The sequence below is a fragment of the Salmo salar genome, chromosome ssa04, assembly GCF_905237065.1.
Source record: "Salmo salar chromosome ssa04, Ssal_v3.1, whole genome shotgun sequence".
Taxonomy (NCBI): domain Eukaryota; kingdom Metazoa; phylum Chordata; class Actinopteri; order Salmoniformes; family Salmonidae; genus Salmo; species Salmo salar.
The window spans coordinates 69990066-70005054 of NC_059445.1; positions in this window are offsets into that span (position 1 = coordinate 69990066).

A 14989-nucleotide genomic window follows, 5' to 3' on the forward strand; every position below is an offset into this window, starting at 1 on the left:
GCTAAATGCAGCACTAACCTTTGATGATCTTCATCAGATGACAATCTTAGGACATTATGTTATACAATACATGCATGTTTTGTTCAATCAAGTTCATATTTATATCAAAAACCAGCTTTTTACATTAGCATGTGACGTTCAGAACTAGCATACCCCCGCAAACTTCCGGTGAATTTACTAAATTACTCACGATAAACGTTCACAAAAAACATAACAATTATTTTAAGAATTATAGATACAGAACTCCTCTATGCACTCGCTATGTCCGATTTTAAAATAGTTTTTCGGTGAAAGCACATTTTGCAATATTCTAAGTAGATAGCCCGGCATCACAGGGCTAGCTATTTACACACCCACCAAGTTTAGCCCTCACCAAAGTCAGATTTACTATAAGAAAAATGTTATTACCTTTGCTGTTCTTCATCTGAATGCACTCCCAGGACTTCTACTTCAATAACAAATGTTGGTTTGGTCCCAAATAATCCATAGTTATATCCAAATAGCGGCGTTTTGTTCGTGCTTTCAAGACACTATCCGAAAGGGTAAATAAGGGTTACGCGCCCGACGCGTTTCGTGACAAAAAAATTCTAAATATTCCATTACCGTACTTCGAAGCATGTCAACCGCTGTTTAAAATAAATTTTTATGCAATTTTTCTCGTAAAAAAGCGATAATATTCTGACCGGGAATCTGTGTTTTAGTACAAAGAGAGAGAAACTAAAAACATGGTGTCGCCCCGTGCACGCGCCTCAGTCTGATTGTCCTCTGATAGACCACTTAACCAAAGGCGCTAAAGTTTTTCAGCCAGCGGCTGGAATTACATCATTCAGCTTTCTCCCGGGTTCTGAGAGCCTATGGGAGCCGTAGGAAGTGTCACATTACAGCAAAGATCCTAAATTTTCAATAAACAGAGCCAAGAAGCCCAAGGAATGGTCAGAGAGGGTACTTCCTGTACAGAATCTTCTCAGGAGTTCTGTTATACTCACAGACACCATTCAAACAGTTTTAGAAACTTTAGGGTGTTTTCTATCCAAAGCCAATAATTATATGCATATTCTAGTTTCTGGGCAGTAGTAATAACCAGATTAAATCGGGTACGTTTTTTATCCGGCCGTGTAAATACTGCCCCCTAGCCCTAACAGGTTAAAAACAGTAAGGCCCGCGTCCATAAAGACACATACCAGCTCTAATGGTAGAACTGCTACTACCAGCAGTACTACACCTGCACCTGCCGACGACACAAGTTGTTCTGCTTACACAAACAAATCAAATGCTAGCAGTAATTCTACATTTGTTGTTAGCCCAGCTAGCATGGACACTGACAGTTGTGAATCTGATGCAGCCGAAGAGCTACTGCTCCTTTACCCAGGAAAGCACCGAATGAACATTAGACAGGGACGTTGGAAATATGATGGGAACTACATTGATTTGGGGTTCACTTATATTGGGAGTAGTGCCTTTCCTCAGCCACAGTGTGTTATATGTGCAGAAGTACTCTCACAAAAATAAGCCACAGGAGTTTTTTGAGCAAGAACTAAGATGACTTTCGAGTCGTAAGACGTATAAAAGCAACAGATACCATTAAAAAGCAACAGATGCCAATTGGGGCGACAGGGTAGCCTAGTGGTTAGAGCGTTGGGCTAGTAACCGAAAGGTTGCAAGTTTGAATCCCCAAGCTGACAAGGTTCAAATCTGTTATTCTGCCCCTGAACAAGTCAGTTAACCCACTGTTCCTAGGCTGTCATTGAAAATAAGAATTTGTTCTTAACTGACTTGCCTAGTTAAATAAAGGTAAAAAAAATTAACAAGAATGGGCTAGAAGCATGTTATATGGTGAGCTACCGAGTGGCTAGGACAGGCAAGCCCCATCCTATTGTGGAGGACATAATTCTTCCTGCTGCCGCGGATATGGCTGGGACAATGCTGGGAGAAAAGGCCAAAAAAACTATGCAGACAATGCCTTCATCAAACAACACTGTTTCACAACGCATCAGTGACATGGCAGGAGATGTTTTGAAACAATTACTGCTTCGCATACAAGGCAGTGAATTCCATGCGTTACAGCTGGATGAGTCAACAGATGTGGCAGGCCTGGCACAGCTCCTGGTATACACTACCGTTCAAAAGTTTGGGGTCACTATGAAATGTCCTTATTTTTTAAAGAAAGCAAATTTTTTTGTCCATTAAAATAACATTAAATTGATCAGATATACAGTGTAGACGTTGCAAATGACTATTGTTGCTGGAAATGGCAGATTTTTTGTGGAATATCTCCATAGGCAAACAAAGGCCCATTATCAGCAACCATCACTCCTCTGTTCCAATGGTACGTTGTGTTAGCTAATCCAAGTTTATCATTTTAAAAGGCTAATTGATCATTAGAAAACCCTTGTGTAATTATGTTAGGACAGCTGCAAACTGTTTTCCTGATTAAAGAAGCAATAAAACAGTCCTTCTTTAGACTAGTTCAGTATCTGGAGCATCAGCATTTGTAGGATCGATTACAGGCTCAAAATGGCCAGAAACAAAATACATTAGATTGTCTAGTTTGAGAAACAAACGCCTCGCAAGTCCTCAACTTGCAGTTTCATTAAATAGTACGCGCAAAACACCAGTCTCAACGTCAACAGTGAAGAGGCGACTCCGGGATGCTGGCCTTCTAGGCACAGTTCCTCTGTCTAGTGTCTGTGTTCTTTTGCCCATCTTAATCTTTTCTTTTTATAGGCCAGTCTGAGATATGGCTTTTTCTTTGCAACTCTGCCTACGCGGCCAGCATCGGTGGAGTCGCCTCTTTACTATTGACATTGAGACTGATGTTTTGCGGGTACTATTTAATGAAGTTGCCAGTTGAGGACTTGTGAGTCGTCTGTTTCTCCAACTAGACACTCTAATGTACTTGTCCTCTTGCTCAGTTGTGCACCGGGGCCTCCCACTCCTCTTTCTATTCTGGTTAGAGACAGTTTGTGCTGTTCTGTGAAGGGTGTAGTACACAGTGTTGTACCAGATCTTCAGTTTCTTGCCAATTTCTCGCATGGAATATCCTTCATTTCTCAGAACAAGAATAAACTGATGAGTTTCAGAAGAAAGGTCTTTGTTTCTGGCCATTTTGAGCCTGTAATCGAACCCACAAATTCTGATGCTCCAGATACTCAACTAGTCTAAAGAAGGACAGTTTTATTGCTTCTTTAATCAGGAAAACAGTTTTCAGCTGTCCTAACATAATTGCAAAAGGGTTTTCTAATGATCAATTAGTCTTTTAAAAAGATAAACTTGGATTAGCTAACACAACGTGCCATTGGAACACAGGAGTGATGGTTGCTGATAATGGGCCTCTGTACGTCTATGTAGATATTCCATAAATAATCTGCCGTTTCCAGCAACAATAGTCATTTACAACATTAACAATGTCTACACTGTATTTATGATCAATTTGATGTTATTTTAATGGACAAAATGTGCTTTCTTTCAAAAACAAGGACATTTCTAAGTGACCCCAAACTTTTGAACGGTAGTGTATGTCCTTTACGTTTATGGGGGGTCAATTAAGGAAGACATCCTCTTCTGCAAACCACTGTAAACCAGGACAACAGGAGACAATCTTTTTTAAGTACTGGACTGCTTTGTGACATCAAATGGACTTTGGTGGTCAAGGTGTGTTGGTATTTATATTGATGGCGCAAAAGACATGACAGGGAGACATAGTGGAGTGGTAACGTTCGTGCAAGCAGTTGCTCCCGCGCCACTTGGGTACACTGCGGCATCCACCGAGAGGCTCTTGCTGCCAAGGAAATGCCTGACAGCTTGAAAGATGTTTTGGACACAACAGTGAAAATGGTTAACTTTGTTAAAGCAAGTCCCCTGAACTCTTGTGTATTTTCTGCACTATACAATGATATGGGCAGCGACCATGTAACACTTTTACAACATACAGAAGTGCGCTGGTTATCAAGGGGAAAAGTATTGATCCATTTTTTAAATTGAGAGATGAGCTTAAAGTTTTCTTTACTGACCATAATTTTCACTTGTCTGCCCGATTGCATGATGACGAGTTTCTCACACGACTGGCCTATCTGAGTGATGTTTTTTCTCGCCTGAATGATCTGAATCTAGGATTACTGTCACAACGTCCACAGAAGGTGGCGCCACTCCCCGGTCGGGCGGGGCTCGGCGGCGTCGTCCCCGGTCTTCTAGCTGCCACCGATCCATGTTTCATGTGTTTGTTAGTTATGTCTGTTTTGTGCGCACCTGTTTCTTGTTTGTAATTAGTGGAAGGGTATTTCGTTTGTCAGTTTCTTGTTTGGGGTTGTGCGGATTTGTTTCGTGTCTGTTCTTGTAGGTTAGGGGAATTTCTTTTCTGTCCATTTATATTTAGCGTTTTGGCATTAGGGTTGCTGGGCTGCGTCCCGTGATATTCTGAAGATTTTGTTTAGTCTTCTTTTTGTTGGAATATTTTTCCCTGGCCTGGTCGGCTTTATATTTTGGACTTGGTTTTTTCCTTCATTAAAATATTTACGTGTTTCACGTACCTGAGTCTCCTGCGCCTGACTTCACCCCTCCTGCAGAATTATTATATGACAATTAAAGGGACTCTCTGCAACTACACTGCTCAAAAAAATAAAGGGAACACTTAAACAACACAATGTAACTCCAAGTCAATCACACTTCTGTGAAATCAAACTGTCCACTTAGGAAGCAACACTGATTGACAATAAATCTCACATGCTGTTGTGCAAATGGAATAGACAACAGGTGGAAATTATAGGCAATTAGCAAGACACCCCCAATAAAGGAGTGGTTCTGCAGGTGGGGACCACAGACCACTTCTCAGTTCCTATGCTTCCTGGCTGATGTTTTGGTCACTTTTGAATGCTGGTGGTGCTTTCACTCTAGTGGTAGCATGAGACGGAGTCTACAACCCACACAAGTGGTTCAGGTAGTGCAGCTTATCCAGGATGGCACATCAATGCGAGCTGTGGCAAGAAAGTTTGCTGTGTCTGTCAGCGTAGTGTCCAGAGCATGGAGGCGCTACCAGGAGACAGGCCAGTACATCAGGAGACGTGGAGGAGGCCGTAGGAGGGCAACAACCCAGCAGCAGGACCGCTACCTCCGCCTTTGTGCAAGGAGGAGCAGGAGAAGCACTGCCAGAGCCCTGCAAAATGACCTCCAGCAGGCCACAAATGTGCATGTGTCTGCTCAAACGGTCAGAAACAGACTCCATGAGGGTGGTATGAGGGCCCGACGGCCACAGGTGGGGGTTGTGCTTACAGCCCAACACCATGCAGGACGTTTGGCATTTGCCAGAGAACACCAAGATTGGCAAATTCGCCACTGGCGCCCTGTGCTCTTCACAGATGAAAGCAGGTTCACACTGAGCACGTGACAGACGTGACAGAGTCTGGAGACGCCGTGGAGAACGTTCTGCTGCCTGCAACATCCTCCAGCATGACCGGTTTGGCGGTGGGTCTGTCATGGTGTGGGGTGGCATTTCTTTGGGGGGCCGCACAGCCCTCCATGTGCTTGCCAGAGGTAGCCTGACTGCCATTAGGTACCGAGATGAGATCCTCAGACCCCTTGTGAGACCATATGCTGGTGCGGTTGGCCCTGGGTTCCTCCTAATGCAAGACAATGCTAGACCTCATGTGGCTGGAGTGTGTCAGCAGTTCCTGCAAGAGGAAGGCATTGATGCTATGGACTGGCCCGCCCGTTCCCCAGACCTGAATCCAATTGAGCACATCTGGGACATCATGTCTCGCTCCATCCACCAACGCCACGTTGCACCACAGACTGTCCAGGAGTTGGCGGATGCTTTAGTCCAGGTCTGGGAGGAGATCCCTCAGGAGACCATCCGCCACCTCATCAGGAGCATGCCCAGGCGTTGTAGGGAGGTCATACAGGCACGTGGAGGCCACACACACTACTGAGCCTCATTTTGACTTGTTTTAAGGACATTACATCAAAATTGGATCAGCCTGTAGTGTGGTTTTCCACTTTAATTTTGAGTGTGACTCCAAATCCAGACCTCCATGGCTTGATAAAATGGATTTCCATTGATTATTTTTGTGTGATTTTGTTGTCAGCACATTCAACTATGTAAATAAAAAAGTATTTAATAAGATTATTTCTTTAACCTGTTATGGCTAGGGGGCAGTATTTTCACGGCTGGATAAAAAACGTACCCGATTTAATCTGGTTACTACTCCTGCCCAGTAACTAGAATATGCATATAATTATTGGCTTTGAATAGAAAACACCCTAAAGTTTCTAAAACTGTTTGAATGGTGTCTGTGAGAATAACAGAACTCATATGGCAGGCAAAAACCTGAGAAGATTTCATGCAGGAAGTGGCCTGTCTGACAAGGTGTCGTTCTTCTTGTCTCTGTTTATTGAAGAGTGAGGATCTTAGCTGTCCCGTGACACTTCCTACGGCTGCCATAGGCTCTCAGAAGGCGGCAAAACGCTGAATCGTGGCTTTGCAGGCTCTGGCTGAAACAAAGTAGCGCGTTTGGGTAGTGGCTGGTTACAGTACTGTGAGACTCAGGCTCGTGCCCGCGTCGACCGAAAGCTTTGTTTTCTTTCCTCTGTTTAGCTAAATGGACATTCCCGGTCGGAATATTATCGCTTTTTTACGAGAAAAATGGCATAAAAATGGATTTTAAACAGCGGTTGACATGCTTCGAAGTACGGTAATGGAATATTTAGATTTTTTTTGTCACGAATTGCAACATGCGCGCGACCCTCATTTACCATTTCGGATAGTGTCTGGGACGCACAAACAAAACGCCGCTATTCGGATATAACGATGGATTATTTTGGACCAAACCAACATTTGTTATTGAAGTAGCAGTCCTGGGAGTGCATTCTGACGAAGACAACAAAAGGTAATCAAACTTTTATAATAGTAAATCTGATATTGGTGAGTGCTAAACTTGCCGGGTGTCTAAATAGCTAGCCCGTGATGGCTGGGCTATGTACTTAGAATATTGCAAAATGTGCTTTCACCAAAAAGCTATTTTAAAATCGGACATATCGAGTGCATAGAGGAGTTCTGTATCTATAATTCTTAAAATAATTGTTATGCTTTTTGTGAACGTTTATCGTGAGTAATTTAGTAAATTGTTAGCAAATTCCCCGGAAGTATGCTAGTTCTGAACGTCACATGCTAATGTAAAAAGCTGTTTTTTGATATAAATATGAACTTGATTGAACAAAACATGCATGTATTGTATAACATAATGTCCTAGGTGTGTCATCTGATGAAGATCATCAAAGGTTAGTGCTGCATTTAGCTGTCTTCTGGGTTTTTGTGACATTATATGCTAGCTTGAAAAATGGGTGTCTGATTATTTCTGTCTTGGTACTCTGCTGACATAATCTAATGTTTTGCTTTCGCTGTAAAGCCTTTTTGAAATCGGACAGTGTGGTTAGATAAAGGAGAAATATAGATGTTTTGTTCCCCGAGCCACTTAGTTATCACTTTTGCCTTATGGCAAGGTGCTCCATCATGCTGGAATAGGCATTGTTCATCACCAAACTGTTCCTGGATGGTTGGGAGAAGTTGCTCTCAGAGGATGTGTTGGTACCTTACTTTATTCATGGCTGTGTTCTTAGGCAAAATCGTGAGTGAGCCCACTCCCCTGGCTGAGAAGCAACCCCACACATGAATGGTCTCAGGATGCTTTACTGTTGGCATGAAACAGGACTGATGGTGGCGCTCACCTTGTCTTCTCCAGACAAGCTTTTTTCCGGATGCCCCAAACAATCGGAAAGGGGATTCATCAGAGAAAATGACTTTACCCCAGTCCTCAGCAGTCCAATCCCTGTACCTTTTGCAGAATATCAGTCTGTCCCTGATGTTTTTCCTGGAGAGAAGTGGCTTCTTTGATGCCCTTCTTGACACCAGGCCATCCTCCAAAAGTCTTCACCTCACTGTGCGTGCAGATCCACTCACACCTGCCTGCTGCCATTCCTGAGCAAGCTCTTTACTGGTGGTGCCCCGATCCTGCAGCTGAATCAACTTTAGGAGACGGTCCTGGCGCTTGCTGGACTTTCTTGGGCGCCCTGAAGCCTTCTTCACAAAAATTGAACCGCTTTCCTTGAAGTTCTTGATGATCCGATAAATGGTTGATTTAGGTGCAATCTTAATGGCAGCAATATCCTTGCCTGTGAAGCCCTTTTTGTGCAAAGCAATGATGACGGCACGTGTTTCCTTGCAGGTAACCATGGTTGACAGAGGAAGAACAATGATTCCAAGCACCACCTTCCTTTTGAAGCTTCCAGTCTGTTATTCCAACTCAATCAGCATGACAGAGTGATCTCCAGCCTTGTCCTCGTCAACACTCACACCTGTGTTAATGAGAGAATCACTGACATGATGTCAGCTGGTCCTTTTGTGGCAGGGCTGAAATACAGTGGAAATGTTTTTGGGGGGATTCAGTTCATTTGCATAGCAAAGAGGGACTTTGCAAATCATTGCAATTCATCTTATCGGCTTGATTTGTTTGATCTGAGCAATTCTTCTTAGCTAGCTACATAGCCATCTTTGTATCAAAGATAATTGTGTAGTTTAGAGTTTAGAGTAATTGAGTAATTATCGAGGCTAGCTATCTTCGTCCTCCTAACGTAGTCAACACTGCTAGCTAGCCAACTTCTACCGACTAGCAGCACTGCAGAAACTATTACATTACAACGTAACGACTTGATTAGTGTGGTGTTAGTGTTAGTTAGCCAGCTACATAGTTGTCTTTGCTGTCTCTGTATCTAAGATAATTGTGTAGTTTGAGTAATTATCGAGGTGAGCTAGCCAGCCGCGACGCGGCGCCAGACTTAGTCAACACACCTAGTCATCATTAACCTGTTAGGGCTAGGGGGCAGTATTGACACGGCTGGATAAAAAACATACCCGATTTAATCTGGTTACCACTCCTACCCAGTAACTAGAATATGCATATACTTATTACATATGGATAGAAAACACCCTAAAGTTTCTAAAACTGTTTGAATGGTGTCTGTGAGTATAACAGAACTCAAATGGCAGGTCAAAACCTGAGAGATTCCTTTACAGGAAGTGGCCTGTCTGACCATTTCTGGAACTTCTTTGCCATCTCTATCGTTTACTAAGGATCTCTGCTCTAACGTGACACTTCCTACGTCGTCCATAGGCGCTCAGAGCCCGGGAAAAACCTGAATGTCGTCATCCCAGCCCCAGGCTGAAACACATTATCGCCTTTCTCAAGTGGCCGATCAAGGGACTCTGGGCTTAGCCGCGTGACCTGTCTAAATAGCTAGCCCGTGATGGCTGGGCTATGTACTTAGAATATTGCAAAATGTGCTTTCACCAAAAAGCTATTTTAAAATCGGACATATCAAGTGCATAGAGGAGGTCTGTATCTATAATTCTTAAAATAATTGTTATGCTTTTTGTGAACGTTTATCGTGAGTAATTTAGTAAAATGTTAGCGAATTCCCCGGAAGTTTGCGGGGGGGTATGCTAGTTCTGAACGTCACATGCTAATGTAAAAAGCTGGTTTTTGATATAAATATGAACTTGATTGAACAAAACATGCATGTATTGTATAACATAATGTCCTAGGGTTGTCATCTGATGAAGATCATCAAAGGTTAGTGCTGCATTTAGCTGTGTTCTGGGTTTATGTGACATTATATGCTAGCTTGAAAAATGGGTGTCTGATTATTTCTGGCTTGGTACTCTGCTGACATAATCTAATGTTTTGCTTTCGTTGAAAAGCCTTTTTAAAATCGGACAGTGTGGTTAGATTAACGAGAGTCTTGTCTTTAAATAGCTGTAAAATAGTCATATGTTTGAGAAATTGAAGTAATAGGATTTTTAAGGTTTTGAAAATCGCGCCACAGGCTTCAAGTGGCTGTTACGTAGGTGGGACGAATTCGTCCCGCCTAGCCCAGAGAGGTTAACCCACTGCTAGCTAGCCAACCGTTACCGAGTAGCAGCGCTGTAGATACTAATACTAATACTTTACAACGGAACGATTTGACTAGTGCAGTGTTACCTAGCTAGCTACTTAGTTGTCTTTGTCATAGCTTGATAATTGTGTAGTTTAGTAATTACCGAGGTTAGCTAGCCAGCTATTTCCGTCCCCCGCGACGCCATTTTTCCTAACCCAGCCAACTATTACCGACGAGTAGCATTGTAGAAACTAACTATATTACAAGGAACGTCTTGATTAGTGTTATGTTAGCTAGCTGGCTACAAAGTTGCTTTGTATCATGACAAGGTGTAGTACTGAAACTATCGAGGTTACCTAGCCAGCTACACGTTCAAAGTCAACAATGCAGCCACTGCTAGCTAGCCTACTCCACCAGCCAGCAGTACTGTATCATTTTCGTCATTTTTAGTCAATAAGATTTTTGCAACGTAAGCTTAACTTTCTGAACATTCGAGACGTGTAGTCCACTTGTCATTACAATCTCCTTTGCATTAGCGTAGCCTCTTCTGTAGCTTGTCAACTATGTGTCTGTCTATCCCTGTTCTCTCCCCTCTGCACAGGCCATACAAACGCTCCACACCGCGTGGCCGCTGCCACTCTAACCTGGTGGTCCCAGTGCGCACGACCCACGTGGAGTTCCAGGTCTCCGGCAGCCTCTGGAACTGCCGGTCTGCGGCCAACAAGGCTGAGTTCATCTCAGCCTATGCTACCCTCCAGTCCCTAGACTTCCTGGCGCTGACGGAAACATGGATTACCACAGATAACACTGCTACTCCTACTGCTCTCTCCTCGTCTGCCTACGTGTTCTCGCATACCCCTAGAGCATCGAGCCAGCGGGGTGGTGGCACTGGAATCCTCATCTCTCCCAAGTGGACATTCTCTCTTTCTCTCTTTCTCCTCATTTGAATTCCATGCTGTCACAGTTACCAGCCCTTTCAAGCTTAACATCCTTATCATTTATCGCCCTCCAGGTTCCCTTGGAGAGTTCATCAATGAGCTTGACGCCTTGATAAGTTCCTTTCCTGAGGATGGCTCACCTCTCACAGTTCTGGGTGACTTTAACCTCCCCACGTCTACCTTTGACTCATTCCTCTCTGCCTCCTTCTTTCCACTCCTCTCCTCTTTTGACCTCACCCGATCACCTTCCCCCCCTACTCACAAGGCAGGCAATACGCTTGACCTCATCTTTACTAGATGCTGTTCTTCCACTAATCTCATTGCAACTCCCCTCCAAGTCTCCGACCACTACCTTGTATCCTTTTCCCTCTCGCTCTCATCCAACACTTCTCACTCTGCCCCTACTCGGATGGTATTGCGCCGTCCCAACCTTCGCTCTCTCTCTCCCGCTACTCTCTCCTCTTCCATCCTATCATCTCTTCCCTCTGCTCAAACCTTCTCCAACCTATCTCCTGATTCTGCCTCCTCAACCCTCCTCTCCTCCCTCTCTGCATCCTTTGATTTCCTCTGTCCCCTATCCTCCAGGCCGGCTCGGTCCTCCCCTCCTGCTCCGTGGCTCGACGACTCACTGCGAGCTCACAGAACAGGGCTCCGGGCAGCCGAGCGGAAATGGAGGAAAACTCGCCTCCCTGCGGACCTGGCATCCTTTCACTCACTCCTCTCTACATTTTCTCTTCTGTCTCTGCTGCTAAAGCCACTTTCTACCACTCCAAACTCCAAGCATCTGCCTCTAACCCTAGGAAGCTCTTTGCTACCTTCTCCTCCCTCCTGAATCCTCCTCCCCCTCCCCCCCTCCTCCCTCTCTGCGGATGACTTCGTCAATCATTTTGAAAAGAAGGTTGACGACATCCGATCCTCGTTTGCTAAGTCAAACGACACCGCTGGTCCTGCTCACACTGCCCTACCCTGTGCTTTGACCTCTTTCTCCCCTCTCTCTCCAGATGAAATCTCGAGTCTTGTGACGGCCGGCCGCCCAACAACCTGCCCACTTGACCCTATCCCCTCCTCTCTTCTCCAGACCATTTCCGGAGACCTTCTCCCCTACCTCACCTCGCTCATCAACTCATCCTTGACTGCTGGCTACGTCCCTTCCGTCTTCAAGAGAGCGAGAGTTGCACCCCTTCTGAAAAAACCTACACTCGATCCCTCCGATGTCAACAACTACAGACCAGTATCCCTTCTTTCCTTTCTCTCCAAAACTCTTGAACGTGCCGTCCTTGGCCAGCTCTCTTGCTATCTCTCTCAGAATGACCTTCTTGATCCTAATCAGTCAGGTTTCAAGACTGGGCATTCAACTGAGACTGCTCTTCTCTGTGTCACGGAGGCTCTCCGCACTGCTAAAGCTAACTCTCTCTCCTCTGCTCTCATCCTTCTAGACCTATCTGCTGCCTTTGATACTGTGAAGCATCAGATCCTCCTCTCCACCCTCTCCGAGCTGGGCATCTCCGGCGCGGCCCACACCTGGATTGCGTCCTACCTGACAGGTCGCTCCTACCAGGTGGCGTGGCGAGAATCTGTCTCCGCACCACGTGCTCTCACCACTGGTGTCCCCCAAGGCTCTGTTCTAGGCCCTCTCCTATTCTCGCTATACACCAAGTCACTTGGCTCTGTCATATCCTCACATGGTCTCTCATATCATTGCTATGCAGATGACACACAATTAATCTTCTCCTTTCCCCCTTCTGACAACCAGGTGGCGAATCGCATCTCTGCATGTCTGGCAGACATATCAGTGTGGATGACGGATCACCACATCAAGCTGAACCTCGGCAAGACGGAGCTGCTCTTCCTGCCGGGGAAGGACTGCCCGTTCCATGATCTCGCCATCACGGTTGACAACTCCATTGTGTCCTCCTCCCAGAGTGCTAAGAGCCTCGGCGTGACCCTGGACAACACCCTGTCGTTCTCCACTAACATCATGGCGGTGACCCGATCCTGTAGGTTCATGCTCTACAACATTCGCAGAGTACGACCCTGCCTCACACAGGAAGCGGCGCAGGTCCTAATCCAGGCACTTGTCATCTCCCGTCTGGATTACTGCAACTCGTTGTTGGTTGGGCTCCCTGCCTGTGCCATTAAACCCCTACAACTCATCCAGAACGCCGCAGTCCGTCTGGTGTTCAACCTTCCCAAGTTCTCTCACGTCACCCCGCTCCTCCGCTCTCTCCACTGGCTTCCAGTCGAAGCTCGCATCCGCTACAAGACCATGGTGCTTGCCTACGGAGCTGTGAGGGGAACGGCACCTCCGTACCTTCAGGCTCTGATCAGGCCCTACACCCAAACAAGGGCACTGCGTTCATTCACCTCTGGCCTGCTCGCCTCCCATCCTCTGAGGAAGCACAGTTCCCGCTCAGCCCAGTCCAAACTGTTCGCTGCTCTGGCACCCCAATGGTGGAACAAGCTCCCTCACGACGCCAGGACAGCGGAGTCAATCACCACCTTCCGGAGACACCTGAAACCCCACCTCTTTAAGGAATACCTGGGATAGGATAAAGTAATCCTTCTAACCCCCCCTTAAAAGATTTAGATGCACTATTGTAAGTGGTTGTTCCACTGGATATTATAAGATGAATGCACCAATTTGTAAGTCGCTCTGGATAAGAGCGTCCGCTAAATGACTTAAATGTAAATGTTAAATGTTATCACTCTTCATAACATTCTGGATTATATGTAAATTGCCATCATACAAACTGAGGCAGCAGACTTTGTGAAAATTAATATTTGTGTCATTCTCAAAACTTTTGGCCACGACTGTACATTAAAACATACTTTCTGTGTTGCAGAGGAAATGCCTAACAATGTATGGCTACACACTGCACTCTCCACAGACAAATAACAGCCTTTTGTTCAATTTGATCTAATTCTTACACACAGTCCACAGCACATCCCTGCAACATATGCTGCAGCATTCATTTACAAACTTGCCACATTCCAGCTGGACAGCCAAACTTATGGAATGGAGAGCATATGGGTTCTACATCGTGGACTCACAACAATTATGACATGAGGTGTCACATTTACCAAGAAACACATTACTCACCTAAATTGGAGTTGTGATAACAGCGTTGACGAATGATGTTTGACGGTTGATTTGACAGCCGCTCTGTTGCTAGCCACCACACTCGCTTGTGTGCTTCTTTTCGCCAGTTCTCTTTCCAGGCCACACAGATGGAAATCTAGGCTACTCTATCAAGTCCTTGACTCAAGAGTCACAATGCCTATTGGCATACTGGAAGAAAAGAGACAACAGTATATCCCCTGGCTGGTGTAGTCTTGAGCTGACTAATCTACAGTTCATTGGCCTTATCAATCTTAGCAGAGTAGGATTGCTGATTTAGGGTCTGTTTTTTTACCTATAAGATCACATGAATAACATTACATGGACAGGGGGGACCAGATCCAAGATAAGCATTCCTACAGTAATATAAAACCTGGTGTTTAATCCTTTTATATAACAGCTAGCTGTGGCAAAACAGAAAATAAATTAGAGCTAGTCTCCCAAACCAAAGCCTACATGAGATGACCCACATACATTTTGATGAACAGATTAAAGGAATAGGTGACACAGGATGCACCCTAAATATGATTTGGAGATCTTGTATATTGGCTGCCTCAGGGCTCAGGTTGATGTAATAGTCCACCTGTAATCCCTTGATATAGACTTAAATCTGATTGTTTGTCAGCCTCAGTTGTAGATAGAATGCACAATGGAGAAAGGTCACACACACAAGCCATTGCTACTGTTGAGGGGGACGGACAGCTTAAAAAATTACCCTCCCTCGATCATTTCCAAGCGACTCTCCATTCGCACAAACTTCCTTATCCATCACAGGAGGGTAGCCTACATGGTTTAATTATTAGAAGGTATGTACACATATATTTGAAACTCTTTATCACCGTCCAGCACAACCCCCTGTTAATGTTTTTCACTATTCACCTGCCATAAATTGATTTGCTGGTGGGTAAGTAGCACTTATGTAAATGCCACGGCCACATTTAATCTACATGGGCAGTTTTTTTAGGAAGGAAACAGAAATGTAAAATAGTCCTCTGCATTTAGATGCACGTAA